The sequence below is a fragment of the Apium graveolens genome, chromosome 5 (genome assembly GCF_009905375.1).
Source record: "Apium graveolens cultivar Ventura chromosome 5, ASM990537v1, whole genome shotgun sequence".
NCBI classification, from domain to species: Eukaryota; Viridiplantae; Streptophyta; class Magnoliopsida; order Apiales; family Apiaceae; genus Apium; species Apium graveolens.
The window spans coordinates 154322903-154335432 of NC_133651.1; the positions used below are offsets into that span (position 1 = coordinate 154322903).

General features: G+C 35.8%; 1 non-coding gene across 1 annotated transcript; it reads left to right on the top strand.

The window, feature by feature from the left end:
• Positions 1-9326: 9326 nt before the first annotated feature.
• LOC141662658 (small nucleolar RNA R71) lies at positions 9327-9433 on the top strand. The gene has a single exon (XR_012550761.1). It is a non-coding gene; the product is annotated as a small nucleolar RNA R71 (small nucleolar RNA).
• Positions 9434-12530: the final 3097 nt, after the last annotated feature.

The following is a 12530-nucleotide window of genomic DNA, read 5'->3' on the forward strand; positions in this document are numbered from 1 at the left end:
GCATAGTCTGCATCTGAATAACCAATTAGATCAAAGCCAGATTCTCTAGGATACCAAATACCTAAATTTGGTGTACCCTTGAGATATCTGAAAATCCTCTTGATAGCAATTAAGTGAGACTCCCTAGGATCAGCTTGAAATCTAGCACACAGACATGTAGAAAACATTATATCTGGTCTACTGGCAGTTAAATATAAAAGTGAACCAACCATGCCTCTATAACTTGTAATGTCCACAGACCTTTCAGTCTTATTCAATTCAAGTTTGGTGGCAGTGGCCATGGGAGTTTTTGCAGATGAACATTCCATTAAGTCAAACCTTTTTAGAAGATCATGAATATATTTAGTTTGACTAATGAAAATTCCATCACTAACTTGTTTAACTTGTAAACCAAGAAAATAGGTTAGTTCTCCCATCAGGCTCATTTCATACTTACTTTGCATTAGCTTAGCAAACTTTTTGCAAAGATTATTATCTTTAGAACCAAATATTATGTCATCTACATAAATTTGAACAAGTATACTAGAGCCATTAACATTCCTAAAGAAGAGAGTTTTATCAACAGTACCTCTAGTGAAGTGATTCTCCAAAAGGAATTTTGATAGGGTTTCATACCAGGCTCTAGGTGCTTGTTTCAGTCCATAGAGTGCTTTCAACAGATAATACACATAGTCTGGAAAATTTGGATCTTCAAACCCTGGAGGTTGACTTACATAGACTTCTTCCTCCAATTTCCCATTTAGAAATGCACTCTTGACATCCATTTGATAGACTTTGAAATTGGCATGGGCTGCATAGGCTAGAAAAATTCTGATGGCTTCAAGTCTTGCAACAGGAGCATATGTTTCATCAAAATCTATTCCCTCTTGTTGAGAATAACCTTTAGCAACCAATCTTGCTTCATTCCTTATGACAATGCCATTTTCATCCATCTTGTTTCTAAATACCCATTTTGTGTCAATAGGACTCTTGTTCTTTGGTTTGGGTACCAGCTTCCAAACTTTGTTTCTCTCAAATTGGTTCAGCTCTTCCTGCATAGCTAATATCCAATCTGGATCCAATAAAGCTTCTTCCACTTTCTTAGGTTCCTCCTGAGATAGAAAACTACTATACAGACATTCATCTTGAGTAGCTTTTCTTGTTTGCACTTTAGATGATGCATCACCAATGATCAGTTCAAAGGGATGATTCTTGGTCCATTTCCTTTGAGGTGGAAGATGTGCTCTAGATGAGGTGGCCTCAGTATTGTCATGATGTGAGACAGAGTGTTGATTAGTTGAAACTCCCCCTGAGTTGTTGGTTCTTTGCAGGGAATTTGGAGTTCTATCAACTGATGATGTAAATCGATTATCCGTTGATGAACTATGATCAACGGATGCTTCATTTTGTACTTCAACGGATGATGCACTATTTCTTTCAACGGATACTGTATTGCCTCTATCAACGGGTGCAGAATTTTGTGCATTATCCAAGGGCATATTTTGAATCCCTTTTGAAGTGTCATCTCCATCAATCTCCTCTTCACTATCATCGCAATATATCTCAATGTTGTCAAATTTGAGTCTCTCATGCTGTCCCTCATCTGTTAGTCCATCAATCTTTTTATCATCAAACACAACATGCACAGATTCCATAACAATGTTGGTTCTTAGATTGTAGACCCTGTAAGATTTTCCAGCTGAGTAACCAACAAATATCCCTTCATCAGCCTTTGCATCAAACTTTCCTTTATGGTCAGATTGATTCCTCAGTATAAAGCACTTACATCCAAAGACATGAAGAAAGTTTAGAGTTGGTTTTCTTCTCTTGAACAACTGATAAGGAGTCATGCCTTTAGCTTGATTGATCAAAGAAATATTCTGAGTGTAGCAGGCACAATTAACAGCTTCAGCCCAGAAATATGTTGGTAACTTTGATTCTTCAAGCATTGTTCTGGCAGCCTCAATCAAAGATCTGTTCTTTCTTTCAACTACCCCATTTTGCTGAGGTGTTCTTGGAGCTGAGAACTCATGCATGATTCCATTTTCTTCACAGAACAGCCTTATTGACAAATTCTTGAACTCAGTTCCATTGTCACTCCTGATATTCCTAACCTTCAAGTCAGGATGATTATTGACTTGCCTGATGTGATTGATAATGATTTCACTTGCTTCATCCTTTGATCCAAGAAAATAGACCCATGAAAACTTTGAGAAATCATCTACAATCACTAAGCAATATCTTTTTCTTGTAATTGACAATACATTGACTGGTCCAAACAAATCCATATGCAGCAGCTGTAATGGTTCATCAATTGTTATTTCAAGCTTCTTTTTGAATGATGCTTTCCTTTGTTTGCCTTTCTGACAAGCATCACACAAACCATCCCTTGAGAATTCAACTAGAGGAATTCCTCTGACTAGGTCCTTTTTGACTAGATCATTCATTGTCTTAAAATTCAAATGGGATAGCTTCTTGTGCCATAGCCAACTCTCAACTGAACTTGCTTTACTGAAGAAACAAGTAATAGATTCTGCATCTGTAGAGTTGAAGTCAGCTAAGTACACATTCCCTTTTCTAACTCCAGTTAGAACCACTTTGTTGTCTTTCTTGCTGGTGATAACACAGGCTTCTGAATTGAAGGAAATTGTATTCCCTCTATCACATAGTTGACTGATACTCAGTAAGTTGTGCTTGAGACCATCAACTAATGCAACTTCATCAATGATGACATTCCTTGTTGAAATCAAGCCATATCCCATAGTAAACCCTTTGCTGTCATCTCCAAAGGTTATGCTAGGGCCAGCTCTCTCCTTAAACTCAGTGAGCAGGGAGAAATCTCCTGTCATGTGTCTTGAACAGCCACTGTCCAAGTACCATAGATTTCTTCTTTTTCCCTGCACACCATAAAATCAATCAAGTTGATTTTGGTACCCAAGTTTCCTTGGGTCCATTCCTATTAGCCTTTCTCCTAGACTTCATTCCTCCTGCATCTTTAGACTTAGGTAACTTTGAGTCAACCTTGATCTTAGATGTAGTTGGTTGAGGTGTAGGGTTAGTCACAGAATCATTTAGCACATTTGGAATTTGATAAGGCATGGATTGTGCAAGCATGTTATTCCACATTGGCATATTGTATGGCATTTGAGACATACTGAATGCAGCAAGATAAGGATTGTTAAAATATGGCATGTTTGCAAAATGTGCATAAGGATTCTATTGAGACATAATAGGCATAGCATGCAGAGGTGATGCAGACATATTAGGCATGGAAGAGGGCACAGGTATGGGAGTTTTCTTAATAGATTTGCAATTAGCAGATAGATGATTAACACTACTACAATGCACACAGCTTTTTCTAGGAGCATACTTATCAGGTGTGTAATTGTTATGTTTGTTAACCCCTACCTTCCCATTTCTATTAGATTTCCTTTTAGTTTCCTTTTTATCCTCAACCACTTTGAGCCTATTCTTTAACTGTTCTAAGGTCATGTGTTCTATATTCACCTTACTGAAATCTTTGGATGTGCTTGCTTCTTCTTTGACAAAGTTCTTGAAAGTTGAACCAAACTTTTTGTTGAGTTTCTTTAGATTTTCACTTTTAGAAACATCTGCCTGTTTTAATTGAGGAACCTTCAATGGATGCTCCTTTTCTTCCTTCAACGGATAACTTTCATCATCCGTTGATTCCACATCCGTTGACAGCCCATCAATTAATTCCAGTTTCTTTTTGTTTTTATCCCAGGCAGTTTCACAGAATGATTCAATTCCTTGGACCTTGGAAATTTGAGCACTAACATCCCTAGATGTCTTCCAGGCTTTAATCACCTCTTGCTCTCTCTCTAATTGATTGGAAAGTATTTCTACTTTCTTAACATATTCAGCTAGTTCATTTTCAACAGATATACAATGTAGTTTAGTTTTCTCTAGGTCAATCAACTTATCTTCTAACATAGCATTTCTATTACTTAAAAACAGATTGTTCTCTTTAATCCTACTATTTTCTTTAGCAAGAGATTTAAGAGACACACGCAAATGATACAATTCAGTAGACATGTCATTAAAAGCATCATTGCACTCTTCTTTAGTAAGCTGTGTTAAATCAGTAGTGATTACCTGGTTGCTTGATGAACTAACTTCATTTTCCTCAGAATCAGCCATGAGAGCCAAGTTGACATATTCCACATCTTCATCCTCTTCTTCTCCATCAGCTGCCCAGTCTTTTTCTTGAGTAATGAAAGCCCTCTACTTTTGCTTGAGCAGATCAAAATATTTCTTTTTGTAATCTACTTTGTCAAATTTCTTCTTTTCAGAAGTTGGCTTTCTGCACTCACTTACAAAGTGTCCACTTATACCACAATTGAAACACTTGAACTTGGATTTGTCCACCATGTTCTTATGAGGTTTAGTGGCTCTAGTGTTTTTCCTAAATTTCATCTTTGCAAATCTCCTGGACAGAAATGCAAGATGCTCATCAATACCATCAGAGTCATCTTGGCTGGAGTTGTCTTCATTCTCAGCAACTTGCTCCTTACCCTTGCTTGATTCTGATTTGCTTGTGCCATCTTTGGAGTTTGATGTAGATCTCACAGTTTCTTGTCTGCATTCTTTCTCATTTTCAGCTACCAAGGCAACTGAACCTCCTTTCTTTCTTCCCTTCTCCAATACCTCATCCTGTTCCAGCTCTAGTTCATAAGTCTTCAAGATTCCATATAATCTTTCAAGAGTGAAGTCCTTATAATCTTGAGAGTTTCTCAAGGAGACAGTCATGGGTTTCCATTCCTTTGGCAAGGATCTTAAAAATTTAAGATTTGAATCTTTAACCTGGTACACTCTACCATACAGCTTCAGTCCATTCAACAGCTTTTGGAATCTATTGAATGTGTCATTTAAAGATTCATTTTCTTCAAAATGAAAATACTCATACTATTGAATGAGAAGCTGCATTTTGTTTTCTTTTACTTGTTCTGTACCTTCACACAGTAGCTGAACTGTGTCCCAAACCTCTTTGGCAGTTGTGCAATTTATCACATTATCAAACATATCCTTGTCAAAGCCATTAAACAAAATGTTCATAGCCTTCTTATCCTTGTGGACTTCTTCTGTGTCTTTCATTGTCCATTCTGCTCTAGGTTTTGGAATGGATTGACCAACAGCAATTGTGGCCGTAGCAACTGTGGCTACTTTGTGGGGAATGTGAGGACCATTCTCAATGCAGTTTACATAACCTTCATCTTGGGAGAGTAGATGAAGGTGCATTTTCACCTTCCAATGGTGATAACTGTCTTTATCAAGAACTGGGATTTTTACTCCAATATCCTTCTTACTCATCTTTGTTAGTTTCCAAGATCTTTAAACTCTTTGTGTGTCAAGAGCTTGCTCTGATACCAATTGTTATTCCTAGTGTACTAACAATGAGATTTACAGAAGGGGGGTTGAATGTAAATCTCAAAACTTTTTTAAGTTTTGAGCAGTTTTAAAGGCTTTGTGTTCAAGATAAACAAGTGTGTGAATTGCTTTAAGCTAATACAGACAGATATATATTCAAGCACTAATGTAAAGAACACAACAGACCTTAAAAACTTTTCTGGTGGATTTTTGTTCCACCAGAGATGGTATTTCAGAAAATCTGTGATTCAAGATGTTGATCACAGCTGCATCCTAGTACAAACTAGATAATTTTTCTCTCAAGATTTTTCTAAACAGCACTGGAAAAATTCTTATCTAATTACTAGCTGCTACTTGGTTTATATATCACCAAGTGTACAAGTGAAGACAAAGATAAAAATACAATAATAAAATAAGTTCTCCACTTGTTTCTTCTCCATATCACTCAAGTACTTTGTTGACTATTGCCTCTTTGTACTAGAGTAGAACGGCTGCTTTTTCTGATGTTCCTGAAATTAGGCTTCCACATTTCAGTTATCTCTGTCAACCCATGTGCCTCTGTCTGCTGTTACAACTACCACTTATCAACTGCTATTTAATAGAACATCCGTTGAAGCCTTCATCCGTTGATGGCTTTATCCGTTGATGTGTTAGCAGTTGAAACTCTATCCGTTGAAGCTTTAGAGACATCCGTTGAAGCTTTGTTTCTCATCCGTTGAAGGTCTTTATTATATCCGTTGATACCACTTCATTTATACAAAATTACAAGGCATGAAATATTTACAATTGGCCTTCCTATTTGCATATCTTCTAGTAGTCAACATGACTTATATTTTCTCTCAACTTCTAAGAATTATATCTTAAATACAGAGACTGAAATGTGCTACAACACTAGACTTATTTCTAAGTAAAGCTGCACCATCAACGGATAGCCAAAGTGGTCTTATCCGTTGAGGCTACAAACACTAAACTTCTACTTAAGCGTTTTGTTAAACATATCATCAAACTAATGCACATATATTCCTAACATCAATTTTAGCTTTATCAACTTCAATTCCCTTTTCCGAGATTTTATGACCAAGGACGATTCCTTCTTTAACCATGAAATGACATTTTTCCCAATTAAGAACGAGGTTCGTTTTTTTACACCTTTTCAAAACTAGGTCAAGGTGGTTTAGACACTGATGACAAGAAGAACCAAAGATGAAAAAGTCATCTATGAAAATTTCTAGGAATTCACCTACCATATCAGAAAAAATGCTCATCATGCATCGTTGAAATGTAGAAGGGGCCGTGGTCAAACTAAAAGCTAGACGACGATAAGCGAACGTTCCGAAAGGACATGTGAACGTGGTCTTTTCTTGATCTTCGGGAGCAATGGGGATTTGAAAATAACCGGAAAAACCATATAGGAAACAATAATAGGAATGACCCGCTAACCTTTCTAACATTTGATAGATGAATGGTAAAGGAAAGTTATCTTTTCTAGTGGCAGAATTGAGTTTCCTATAATCTATACACACTCTCCAACCAGATTGAACACGAGTGGGAACTTGCTCATCATTCTCGTTGGTCACTACAGTAATACCCAATTTCTTAGATACTACTTGAATCGGACTCACCCACGAGCTATCAGAAATGAGAATGATGATCCCATTATCTAGGCACTTAAGAATTTCCTTCCTAACAACTTCCATGAAAGTTGGGTTCAACCTCCTTTGTGGCTCCTTAATTGGTTTAACATCATCAACCAAGTGAATCCTATGTTGGACAATTGCTGGACTAATTCCTTTGATATCAGAAATACTCCAACATATGGCTTCCTTATTCTCTTTAAGCACACTTAAAAGTTCCTCTTCTTGAGATGGGGTCAAATTAGAAGCAACGGGAAAAGATTTATTAGGACCAAGAAACTTGTACTTAAGAGTGGTAGGAAGAGGTTTGAGTTCTAATTCTGGTGGACTTGGCTCAACTTGTTCACTAGCTTGATAAAGGGACAAAGGGAGTGGTTCAAGCTCTTGGTTAGTTGTAGGAATGATGGACTTTAACATCTCATTGACCTCATTAGTGTAATCGGAATTAACCTAATTTTGACCAAAATGATTTAAGCAAAAGTCAAGAGCATCATCGACACTCATGGTTTCATGATCAAGCATTTTATCAATTAAATTAAGTTCCATGTGTTGGTCAAAATAGTCATTGGGTTAGTTTTCAAAATGAAAAATATTGAGATCAATGGTCATATTTCCAAATTTTAGTTTATTAAACCGTTCCTACAATTAATCAAGGCATTGGATGTGGCTAGAAAAGGTCTTCCTAGAATGATCAGAATTTGATTAATAGGATTTTTGACCGGTTCAGTTTCCAGGACCACAAAATGAACGGGAAATACAAAATCACCAACCTTAATCAACACGTCTTCAATTATTCCCTTAGGAATTTTGATAGAATGGTCAGCTAATTGAAGTGTGACATTGGTCTTTTGAAGTTCACCTAGACCTAATTCTTGGTAGACGAAATACGGAAGAAGATTCACACTAGCACCTAAGTCAAGTAAAGCTTTGTTAACAAAAGTGTTGCTTATGACACAAGAAATAGTAGGACAACCGGGGTCCTTATATTTCACGGGAATTTCATTCGAGAGAATCAAACTAACTTCAGATGTCAAAAAGGTTTTCTTAGGAACATGAGTGGTTCGTTTATGAGTACACAACTCTTTTAGAAACTTAGCATACGAAGGAATTTTTTGAATGGCATCTAAAAGAGGAATGTTGACCTTAACATGCTTGAAAACTTCTAAGATCTTGTCTACTTGAGCCGATTGTTTGTTCAAAATAAGTCGTTGAGGATACGGAGCTTTCGGCGTAAAGACTCTTTCGTTAGACAAATCGGGCCTAGATTTCGAAGGTGGTGCAATCGAATGAGGTGTTTCGCTAGACTCGGAATTCTCGGGTTGCTTCGAGTGATCTAGACTCGGACTCAAAGGTGAGGGATTAGGTTTCGAACTCGAATTCTCTTCTTTGTTAATATCAACACCAACTCGATTTCTCACTTGATTTCCCGGCCGTAGAGAGATGACGGCGTTCACATCATGAGGTCTTTGATTAAGCGGAAATTTAGGATTCACCTTGGGTTGACTTGGAAACTTATTCTTCTCGAGCTCACAAATTGTGTTAGCTAATTGACTCATTTGAACCTCTAACTTAGATATGGCTTGGGCATTGTAATTCAATAATTGCCTATCTTGGGTCATAGTTTGCGTGAAGGCTTGTTGAGTTTGAGTCAAATTAGTTTGAGATTTTAGCAAAGCCTCAATACTCTTTTCTAAGGAATTAAGTCTCTTATCTGAATCATTAAACCCGGGAGGATTCAAGGGTGCTTAAATTGGGTTCGGACAAGGATTTTGACTAGAAATGGGGTAAGAGTTTGGATTAGGCTTTTGAAAAGTGGGTTGAGGAGATTGGTAGTTTTGGCCTTGGGTCCATGAAAAATTAGGATGGTTCTTCCACCCGGGATTGTATGTGGGTGCAAAAGGGTCATTCCTAGGTCTAGGTTGAAACATAGTATTCACTTTCTCAAACTCTTGAAATTTTTGAGGTCCATGACTATGAGAGTTATAATTCGCACACATAGACGCTTGGGAAGGGGCATTAGTGGTTTCTAAAGCTTCTAATCTTCTAGTGAGAGTAGCTAACTTTGCTTCGGTTGCTATAGAATTACCCACTAAATGCAAGCCTTTGTTAGCAAATGAACAGAGTGTTTCATTGTGCTTACTAGGCTCCCTATTCGGCTCCCTAGTAGACTCCCACAACATGGTCTTTTCCGCTAGTTCTTCGAAAAACTCCCAACCCTGATCCTCTTCTTTTTCCATGAATTTTCCTTGACACATAGACTCTAAAAACGCGGTTGTAGAACTATCTAAGGCCTCGTAAACAATCTTACAAAGTCTCCACTTTTCTATTCTGTGGTGGGGACATTGGGACAAAAGATTTTTGAATCTATCAAAATATTTTCAAAAAGACTCATTTTCCTTTTGATGAAATTGATTAATCTCATTTGTAAGTCTCGTAGTCTTATGGTTTGGAAAATATTTTTTTTAGAAAAATGACTACGAATCCCTCCCAAGTTGAAATAGAATTAACGGGTAGGCTATATAACCATTTTTTAGCATTTTCTTTAAGAGCGAAATTGATTAGCCTAAGCCTTATGGAATCCTCGGTCAATTGCTGGAGTTTTTGTAAGGCACAAACCTCCTCGAATTCATGAATAAAAAGATACGGATCCTCACCTTCACTCCCGGTAAATTTAGGTAACATGCTAATATGATGACCTTTAATTTCAAAATTATTACCATTAACCGGTGGAAGAGTAATACAAGAAGGTTGGGCCGAACAGGCGGGGTAACAACGATCCTTAAGAGAAACTGCCATGTTTACTACGGGTTCAAGAATTTCTATGGGTACGGATTTTGATGAGGAAGTACGCTCAATTGGTCTCACTAACCTAGATGAATTATATCTAATCCATGTAGTACGCATAAACAGGATAGGAATCGAGTAGCAAATAAGTGCAAGAATTTAAAACACGCAAAAGAAAGGGTGAAAATTTGAAAGAAAAATTCTAAATCTATAGTTCCCTAAAAAACTCTAGACTTGCTCCTAACAAAAAGATATTACTAAAATTCACAAAACTAAAAGTATTTTATCTGATTGGCCAGGTAGGTGCAAGCATTGCCAAAAGGCTAAACACCAGCCTAGTCACCAATCTAAATGGTCAGGTAAGCTTTTGCTAGCCTAGACACCAAAGAATGGTTACTTAGAGATTTGATCATTTCAAGTTTTCTTCCTAGTTGAGTGCGAAGTCGTAGGGGCTAAAGTCTACTTAATTTTATTAACAAGGCTATGGTATGCAAAATGATGGATTTAATGGTTGTGGGCCAAGGAAAGAGTGATGAAATCCCTCCCCTTATCTTGTGATGTGGTTTTGCCCTTAAAGTTTATTTAAATGATGCAACACACAACGAGATATAAAAGCGATAAACAATTATGGATGCTCTAAACTACGTGTCCTAACTAAAGAAAAGAAGAAATTTAACGTATCTTGGGTCCTCCAGCAATCACCACAATTTATAAGGTACGAAAAATTAAAAACAAGAAAATTAAATCTAAGATGATGCGCTTCTAGGTGAACAAATGCATGATGCAATAATTATGTATTTAACTAACTATTTTTTTTTTTAAATTTCAATCAATTTTTTTTCTGATTTTTATAACTAGTGAAAAATACGAAAAGAGAGAGATAGGATTTACCCCAGCAAGCTTCCAAAAATTCCGTCGAGCCTTGGCAATTTTCGGAGATCCTACGAGCTTTCCAAATCTTCAATTTTCTAAAAAAAAAATTAAATAAAGAGAGCAAGTACAACTAATTTGAAAATTTAAAAATTAAGGCGCGAAAAATAATTATAGTCCCCCGCAGCGGCGCCAAAAACTTGATGTGCCAAAAATAAACATTATAAATTGCAAGCGCACAATATAGCATTTTAATATTTTAGATTCGTTCCGCTGAGACTATTAATTTTTTGCAAAACCTTAATTTTTAATTTAGGCGAACTAGAAAATTTAATAATGAGAGGAGACATTTTATTTCCTTAAATTAACTAGCGAGTTAAATATATGGGACAGAAGGTGGAAATGGACTAGAAAATTAAAATGGGCTGAACTTTAACAAATGTGCTACATGTAATTAAATGACAATTGACATGTTCGGTACAAAAAATAATAAAACTAAATGAAATGGGCCAGGAGGACTAAATTCAATAACAAAGTGAATGAGAATTAAAATAATTAAAAAAAATTACATTCAAACGAGAGCAAAAATAAAAGAAAAGAGTAATTAACACTAATGATGACTACTAACTAAGCTAATTAAAGTAACTAAAATATCAATTAACTACTACTTAATGTGATTACACAAACATTAATTAAAGCAAATGAGTCCTAATTATAAATATACTACTACGTGTTGGACAAAATAAGGATACTGGATTCTGGGCCTAAAACATACAGTTGGGCCAAGAAAGAAAGACATGTGGAACTATACCTAACTAGGCTACATACTTTAAACTAACAGAGAAAAACTTATTTTTTTTTTACTTCGGCCTAATTGAAGATGGGCCAAGCACTACAGCTAGGAAAGAAAATGGGCTAGCAAGAAAAACAAGAAGCTAATTTAATCACTACAAGTATAATTACGTAACTAGTACTACTACTAGCTATTAATTAAATAATTAATAAGACCAATTAATACTCTTAAAACTATATTAATACTAGATTACTAACATACTAAATCAAGACTAAGAGGTTAACAACATTTCTAAAATAGTAAAAGCGAATAATAAAGTTAAAGTGTACTAAGATTAAATGAAATCCAACAAATACTATTAAATATTATAACTAAATGACTAGCTAATAAATTAATAATAATCGTTGATCAATTCACAGCAACATGGAGCAAATAATATATTAAAATAATCACGGTGGATCAATAAAAAAACGTGAATATTGTGGTCAGGTGAGAGAAATTAAAAGCTTTTAATATAAAATGATGAAAATGAGCGAGTGCAGTAAAACCAAAAAGAACACAGCTAGAAATCCAAATGAACGCTATGGTAGCACGAGAGAAATAGAAGGCAGGATATAAAATTATTAAATGGAGAAATCACCTTAAATGCCAAACAAGTCAGCGAAGAAACGAACTCTCACCGGAAATTTAAGAAGATATTAAAACTGATATAAGAATAAGAAATTAAAATGAGCCCTTTTATTTCCCCAAGTATATAACTTGTGGTACTACAAAAAGATATCATCACCCAACTAAAAACATAAATTAAAGAAGAAGATGCAACTAAATAAAAAGACTTGAATAATATTAATTGAATAGAGTGTTTACAACTTTTGAGAGCTACTACAACGGAAATGAAAACTAGATCTAGAAATTGAAAAGAGAGGCTACTACTAAATTTTGGATAAACTAAGATAAAACTAAGGTGATAAATACAAGGGGGAAGGGGTATTTATAGCTAAAAATTAGGGTTTAGGGTAGAGTTGGGTGAATTTTGGCCATTCAAGTGAGAGGTGTGTTTTGTTGATCTTGACCCTTGATTT